The sequence below is a fragment of the Haliotis rubra genome, unplaced genomic scaffold (assembly GCF_003918875.1).
Source record: "Haliotis rubra isolate DU_JTF1 unplaced genomic scaffold, ASM391887v1 Scf228, whole genome shotgun sequence".
Taxonomy (NCBI): domain Eukaryota; kingdom Metazoa; phylum Mollusca; class Gastropoda; order Lepetellida; family Haliotidae; genus Haliotis; species Haliotis rubra.
In genome coordinates, this window is record NW_025766314.1 from 516,770 (window position 1) to 525,989 (window position 9,220).

Genomic DNA, 9,220 nt, shown 5'->3' on the forward strand with positions numbered 1-9,220 from the left:
AGTGCTTTAAAAGTAGCGCCACTGGGTACTGTTTACATAAGCTAAGCAAATTAAATAATAAAGTAGTAACAAGTTTAAACACTACAAACAGAACGAAAACGAATCTAATGAAAAATGCAGACGTTAGTAAAATTATTCATTTCAAGATTTTTCTGTCGAGCATATGCGTTAAAAGAAAACACAAATGGTATTAACTAAAAAGACATGGGATAGGTCATTCAGCCTCGAGGTAAACTATCTGTAATGTTTGGGCTCATGAATAGAAAAGTATTTTGTTTGTCGGTTGTATGCATTGTCTGGTCCACAGGTCGTCCATTATGTTCAGTGGGTGTTTTATAACTTGGTTCATGTTTAAACGCACGTGTCACAATTCATTTTCCAATAATGTTTCACTTTATTTTTCGGAGAAATTGTTTGTTTGAAGGAGTAATGAGTTGGTGTTGGTTATTGCGTGTTGAAAGTGCATCTGCGTGTTTTGCTTTAATGCGTATGGTTCGTGAAAGAGAATAGGGCCTGTCACAACTATTTTAAAGTGACGAGCATGTTACATTGAAAAAGTTACGGCATATATCGTTAAAATGTTGACGACGACATTTATTAATCATGGTGACAACATTAAATTAATATTTTGTATAACATCATCTTTATGTTTTATGATCAAGAATGCCTTTCTTTCTTCATCACTTGATGGGGTGTTAAAGCAATATAGACGGGCGGTTGGGTAGCCTAGTGGTTAAAGCGTTCGCTCTTCACGCCAAAGATCCGAATTTGATTCCCCATATATGTCTAACTGAGTGAGTTTGGCTTTACGCCGCTTTTAGCAATATTCCAGCAACATCACGGCGGGGGACATCAGAAATGGGCTTCACGCATTGTACCCATGTGGGGATTCGAACCCGGGTCTTCGGCGTGACGAGCCAACGCTTTAACCATTAGGCTACAAAAAAACCAACCCCCCCCAAAAAAAACAACCCAACCCCATATATGTATATTACTGGACAATTGCTAAAGCGTAAGAAAGATATGGTACTTTATGGAGAAAGACTTCTTTATTATATTGTGATGCGACGTTTCGGTATAGATTCTGATACCATTGTCAAAAGTTTGCTACGAGCGGAGTAAAACCACACTCACTCACCCATTCACAGTGAGTGAGTGAGTCTTGTTTTGCGCCACACTCAGCAATATTCCAGTTATATGGCGACGGTCTGTAAATATTCGAATCTGGACCAGACAATCCAGTGATCAACGACATGAGCATCGATCTGCGCAATTGGGACACGATGACATGTGTCAACCAAGTCAGCGAGCTTGACCACCCGATCCCGTTAGTCGCCTCTTACGACAAGGATGTGTTACTGAAGATCAATTTTAGTTCGGATCTTCACGGGTCATTTGTCATTGAGAAACGGAGACCAACTTAACAATTTAACTAATCATTCCACAGAATTTGATAAATTTCACTCTCTCGCGTTCAGATAAAACCCCAAAACATTTAAAACATTACCATATGAAAAACTGCATGTCACATTAACCTAAGCCTCTGAGAATATATATGTATTAAAATATTATATTAGAATCACACCTGAAGAGCCTTTGAGAGGTGAAGGATCTTGCATGTATAGAGGCGTTTTGACAAGCACAAATAGTGTGATTTTAGTTTTACGTCGATTTTAGCAATATTCCAGCAATGTTATGGGCTTCACACACTGGACCCATTTTGGGAATCGAACCCGGGTCTTCGGTGTGACGAGCGAACGCTTTAACCACAAGGCTACCCCTCCGCCTCTGACAAGCACAAATATGTGGACGGAAAATGTTCAACCGCCAGGCTATAACTGGTACTCATCATTACTTGCTCGAAGGAGTAAAATTTAATTTACTAACCATTTGAAATGATAGCCCTCTGATATGTGTAATATGGCCTGAAAATTAGTAAAACGTTGCTTTTGGGACAGTTTGAGAAACGATCCCCATTTTATATTACCATTGGGGATAATAAATCAGATTACATAGTTGTAAAAACTACAGCAAGACACAGTGTTGACATTACACACGTGGCGCTTATCGATATAATGAAGTGAGGAGAGGTGGAGTGGAGTTTCCCTCGCGTTCAGGATTATTGCACAAGATATCGACGAAATATGCACGTGTGTTTCTGCTTGTGCGTGTGTGTGTGCGTGCGTGCGTGCGTTAGTGTGTCTGTGTCTCTATGTGTATCCTGCCGAGGACATGATCGTTTGTTTCTTTGTAGTTTAACGCAATATTCCCTCTGTATAGCGGCGGTCTTAAATAATATAAGTTATCACATCGTGTCGAGGGAAATACGGGGTTTTATCAGTCCCTCGTAAGGTTGTACACACGGGGTTTTATCAGTCCCTCGTAAGGTTGTACACACGGGGTTTTATCAGTCCCTCGTAAGGTTGTACACACATGGTTTTATCAGTCCATCGTAAGGTTGTACACACGGGGTTTTATCAGTCCATCGTAAGGTTGTACACACGGGGTTTTATCAGTCCCTCGTAAGGTTGTACACAATGGGTTTTATCAGTCCCTCGTAAGGTTGTACACAATGGGTTTTATCAGTGCCTCGTAAGGTTGTACACAATGGGTTTTATCAGTCCCTCGTAAGGTTGTACACAATGGGTTTTATCAGTCCATCGTAAGGTTGTACACACTGGGTTTTATCAGTCCCTCGTAAGGTTGTACACAATGGGTTTTATCAGTCCCTCGTAAGGTTGTACACACGGGGTTTTATTAGTCCCTCGTAAGGTTGTACACACGGGGTTTTATCAGTCCCTCGTAAGGTTGTACACAATGGGTTTTATCAGTCCCTCGTAAGGTTGTACACAATGGGTTTTATCAGTCCCTCGTAAGGTTGTACACACGGGGTTTTATCAGTCCCTCGTAAGGTTGTACACACGGGGTTTTATCAGTCCCTCGTAAGGTTGTACACAATGGGTTTTATCAGTCCCTCGTAAGGTTGTACACACGGGGTTTTATCAGTCCCTCGTAAGGTTGTAATACAACCTTACTCGGGACTGATAAAACCCCGTATTTCCCGAGACACGATGTGATAACGCATTTATTTAGCCGAATGTATTTACTAAATCAAAAGAAAACAATACGCATCGAATCGACTTGCTGCCATGTTGACACCAGCTGATCGATTGACCTCAATGCAGCGCACGTTACTAAAGGCTTGGCGATGCACGCTTTTCTCACTTCGCGTGGTCACCGAGGCGTGGCGGGATAATACGACTTTTGTACTCCCTGCTCGCGGATCGTGACGGGTGTACATGGTATTTTATCAGAGTCACGTGAACCAATCAAAACTCGACATTCTTACATGAGGCTGGATAATCGTTTCTGTCCAGACAATCCAGTGATCATCATGAGTATCGATCTACGAAATTGAAATACGATGACCATGCGATCCATATAGTCCAGCAAAAGAAAGTGTACACTTGGAAATTTAATGTTCATTGAATAAACATTAAACTAAATTTCAAAGGTTATGCAAACGACTAGGCTCAAAACAGTCGCCGAACACTGTAAACGAAAAGGAGAATACAGGAAAAAATGCAATAACTGACTCCGTTAAATATAAAGTCACCAGAGACATGTACCGCTACTTTTATGCAAAAGTATTATTATTTATATTCTAATCGCAAAAACAGTTTCTGCTTTCTCAGCTTGGCTATTATGCATATTCACCTAGCATGTCCGTGAGCTCACGTGACTTTTTACACTCGTGACGTCACATGTGACTTGGGTCCGGAACTCAACTGTCATACTCGTTCAAATGCATTTCAATCGATTAGCAATTCTTGATTTTTTTCACATTTAACCACCAATACGATCGATCGAGACCATCTGTGATGCAATGCTTCTGTTTAACATGGAAACCTTTCTCAGATACAATCTACCGGGGCCGTGGGGTAGGGCAAGGATAAATGTCGTTGCCGTCACGGCCTCCAAGGAGGTCACAATCGTTACTGACTTAATTATCGGCCGGTGGAGTAGCCTAGTGGGTACAGCGTTCGCTCGTGACCCCGAAGACCCGGGTTCGATTCTCCACATGGTTACAATGTGTGAAGCCCAGTCTTGGTGCCCCCTGCGGTGATATTGCTGAAATATTAATAAAACCGGCTTAAAACCATACTCACTACAATCTACTGTCCCAAAGTCGACAAACCCTTCCATAGTTCTTGAATGCCAAAGGCCATGTAGGGAAAATATTCTTCTAAGGTATGAACGTATAACTCGAATGGGGATCGAACAACCGCCTGTCAGCTCGCAATTCAGATGCTTCATCCACTGGACTCCGACGGCAGTGATGAAGTGTAAAAAATCAGTGATGCAAGCGACCTTAAGAAATGTAACTCATTTAAATGAGTGAGTGAGTTAACTTTTACGAAGCACTCAGCCATATTCCAGCGGTCTGTAAGTAATCGAGTCTGGACCAGACAATCCAGTGATTAACAGCATGAGCATGGAGCTACACAATTGGGATACGATGACATGTGTCAACCAAGTCAGAGAGCCTGACCACCCGATCCCGTTGGTCGCCTCTTACTTCAAGCATGGGTTACTGAAGATCAATTCCATCCCGGATCTTCATGGGTCCAACACATTTAAAGAAAATGGTCCAATACACCACTGATACGAAATTGATTTAGAGAGAACGAAGGGTCCACGATTATATAAGATCTTTAAAAAAATGAATAGCCAAGATTAACAATTTGTCAAGGATATCGTTCCAGAAGTGCAGAAAAGGGAGAAAACTACGTTTTTGTCCTTTGTCTTTTTGTACAAAGATAAAGACCAGGTGTAATATAAAGACTTAAATGTGTTTCATTGTCAACTTTTTTTAGTTTTTTAGCCAAGGGCTAAGCAAGATACGGCATTTGAGTATTCTCAGTGCAGTCTCGGTTATCGAATATACCGTATTGCTTTGATTAAATGTACGCTCGTATATTTCTTTCAGACACTCTTCACCCCCATCGTAACATCTACAATAGGGTGAATTTCGTGCATAAAAAAATACCCGTTTTAATCGAACCTCGACGTTTATTCGAGAAGCGGCGTTGGATCGATGAAATACAGCACACGTAAATTGTCACACCGATCGGCTTATGGAACGGGCCACACCATTCCCTGACAAAATACAGATAGATTATCTCTGCCGTTGACAGTGTTTTGACACGTCAAAGAACGCCACACACATTTATGACATTTGCCAATATTTTTTCTTTGTCATAATGTTTTTGTGTTCAACACATTGTACTTTTAGTTCCATCCAGCCAAGGACGATTGAACCGACGGCATTAGAACATTGTGTACTTTAAGATTTATTGTTTCGGGCACTGATGTTTTGTAGTATAGAAAATAATGTCCCATTGATTTGATATCTTTTATATGCTGACATAGAAGCGGAATATGAAGGGAAACGGATGAGGCTAGTTGTGTTTGCATGCACGTGTGTTAGCATGCACGTGTGTTTGTCTGCTAGTAATGGTGTGTCTATATGTGTGCGTGAGCGTTCGTGCGTGTGCGTGTCCGTCTGTCTGCAAATGTGTGTGTGTGTGTGTGAACTGTGCGTTTGTATGTATGTCGTTACACGTTACAACACTAAATAGGGTTGTGTGTGTTAGTCGCTGGGTCTCCACGGCATAACGTAGGGTTCAAGCAATAAACAATGGTTACTTCTGGTGTATTATACAATGGACAGTGTTATCGATGTAACAGACTAATCCAATATACTTGGAATCAAGTGAGCCTAGTGGTAAAAGCGTTGGCTCGTCACGCCGAAGACCCGGGTTCGATTCCCCACATGGGCACAATGTGTGAAGCCTATTTCTGGTGTCTCCCGCCGTGATGTTGCTGGAATATTGCTAAAAGCGGCGTAAAACTAAACTCAGTCAGTCAGTGGAATCAAGTGAGCTCGCCCATCAGGACCTACTTTCAAGCTTTCTACATCAAGGCTATAACTTCTATCTCAACATGGCTGAAATAACGTTGCGGCGTGATATTTTAACTGACTCACTTTTTTAATAAAAGTGTCATCTCTCTCTCTCTCTCTCTCTCTCTCTCTCTCTCTCTATGCATTTATTTCGTCACAACACTGGCTAAGGTTGAGTGCGTGTGTGTCTGCGCGTTTGTCTGTCTGTGAACCTGTGTGAGTGTGTCCGTGTGTCTCTGTGTGTCTGTAACATTGAAGAGGATTGGATCAGTGTCGATAGACATGTTTTGCTACAAATCTGTACTTTCCGTTGACAACCTCCGTGTCTGCATTCAGCCTAAAGGGACCTTTATTTTGAACACATAATGGAACATTTTGAAAGCGCATATTCGACGTTTTATAATAAACTGAATAAAAAAAAACGCCTGAGAAATCAGGTTCGAAACTGTCGAGATGTCTTTCGAGGCATACGATCCTAGTGAGTGAGTGAGTGAGTTTAGTTTTACGCCGCACTCAGTACTATTCCAGCTATATGGCGGCGGTCTGTAAATAATCGAGTCTGGACCAGACAATCCTGTGATCAACAGCATGGACATCGATCTACGCCATTTGGATACGATGACATTTGTCAACCAAGTCAACAAGTCTGACCACCCGATCTCTTTAGTCGCATCTTACCACAAGCATGGGTTACTGAAGAACAGTTTTAACTCGGATCTTCACGGGTTTGATGCAATCAGTACTGTAGCGAGTTCAAGACACGTATATATTTCGCCGGTAGAATTAATCATTGAAGTAGAAATGCTTCTCGTGACAGCAGTGTTTGTTGAGAGATGAGATGGGGTAAAATGAGATTTTCACTTACAAAACCTGGGCCTACTTGTGTTCGTCCAGACTTTGGCCGATGTTTTGTTAATAGCTCTCTGAAATACGACGCCGCTGTTCAACATCGATATCCTAGTGAGACATCAAAATGAATCTGATAAGTTTTAGCCCCTAATGCCTACATCTGAGAACGGTAACAACAAACATCTTCTTCATCACCTTTTGGTATGAACCCGTAGTATTGGGTATTAGTTGTATTTTTTTAATTGATATTTTATTTCTGAAACCCTGTTACAGTAAAATGGACCCTCACCCAGGGAAGTGAAAGGCCCAATGGCACTTATGATTAAATGTGAAGACAGGTTTCAGATCTTATTTAATGCATAACTAAACCCAAAGACACACCCACAGTCACACACAGTCACACAACTGCACACAACTGCATGAAGATGACTGTCAGTCACGTAATTAATGACATCCTCCTCTGAGCAACTTGTGGTGTAGTCATGAATGGTTTAAATTTGTAGAAAGTTACATCATCCATTTTCTCATGAAATCTGCTGAATTGTTATGAACCTTGTGTGAATATTGCTCTATCTTATATCTCATATGAAGCTCTCTTTTAAGGTGTTCAATGTTTAAAGCTTTACCTTGTACTTTGCATTTATAAATGAAAGGTCAAAATAAAAGGTGAAAAATGTCATCAGAGAAAATATTATGTTTTAAGCCTAATAAAATAAATTGGTCATTGAGATTCATATTCCTGACATTCTGACACTTCTGGTTTATCCAGAGTAACTGACTCCAGAAATCTCTGACCATATCACATTTCCAAAATAAGTGTTGAAAAGTTTCTTTATCAGAACCACAAAAGGTACACTAATCATGTTCCGAGTTGTTTATCATATACATGTTTATCATGTTTATGATATACAAAAAACTATTGGTGGTCAGTCTCCTATGTAGAATCCGGTATTTTATGTCCTTTGTTATTTTAAAAGTTTTAAGGAATATTTTAGGGCAGTTGAGAGTTGGTTAGCACATTGTGATTCCCACTTGGTCATAGCTTTCCCCTTGTCATCGCTAGCTGTGAGTGTGAAATAACTTTGAACCTTTTTTAACTGATATTAAATTCTTGATTGAAGTTTCGTGTCAATGACACCTATTTTTTCTCTGTTAATTTTTGTTTTCCTTAAATATTCTTTAACTGATGATACAATGCTTATGTTCTCCATAACCTTAGGTCTGGACTCGCTAGGTCTTGATGTACAAAATTCTTTAAAGTCTAAAAGTTGCCATTAACATATAAAAGGTCGCCACTTTGTGATATTCCAAGGTCCAACCATTGTTCTCACTTGACTGTTTTGTTTCCTATTTTCCTATTGTCATTAAAGAAGAGAGGTTCACAAATGAAACCACTGAAAGATATAATTTCTATTCTTTCTGAGAATTTTAGGTATGCCTGGAAGCAATGTTTCCAAAAATGTTATGAATCTTTAGGGGCTATATAAACGTATTTCCAAATGAATCAATGTTTTGGAGTTCTGGATTGGTATATAATAAAAGATCCTTCCAGCTACTCACAATTCCAGAACTGACCAGTTTACGAATCCATGATATTTTCAGAGACGTAACAAAATTATAAATATCTATCATACCCAAACCTCCATCTCTGATTGATCGACAAACACAGCGTCGACTGATTTTATCAGGTTTTTTATTCCACAGGAAGCTAAAAAATATCTTGTTTAATTCTTTCATAAACTGTTCTGATGGATCAGGTAGTGTGGGAAAAAGAAAGCTCAATTTGGACACAAGGAGGGATTTGATAACAGCTATCTTGCCCAGACGGGTTATCACTCTTTTCATCCAGTTATTCATAGTTTGTTTGATTTCATAAAGTTTACCAGAATAGTTCAGGTGTTCCATTTCATCCAAATTTGTTGAAAATATAATTCCTAATACTCTGAAAGTGTTGGAATTCCATCTTAAGTTAAGGTCAGGTCCCCATCCTCAAAGCGATCGTAGCGCTACGACTGTCGTAACTCCCAAACTTTAAAAAAGACTTACGACTGTCGTAGCGCTAAGATGATCGTAACTACCATACTTAAACATAGACTTACGACTGTCGTAGCGCTAAGATGATCGTAACTACCATACTTTAACATAGACTTACGACTGTCGTAGAGCTACGATCTCTTTGAGGAACATTGCCCTGGTCTGTATTTGACATTTCTATTGTTCATAGAGCCAACCCACACTACTTCTGAATTCTCATAATTTACTTTTAAGCCTGAAATCTTAGCAAAGATGACTACAGCTTGAATCACATTTTCGAATGACGTTCTACTTTCATCCAGAATAAACTAAGTATCGTCAGCATATTGTCCAAGCAAGTGTTCTTTATCATTTATAACAATTCTTCTTATG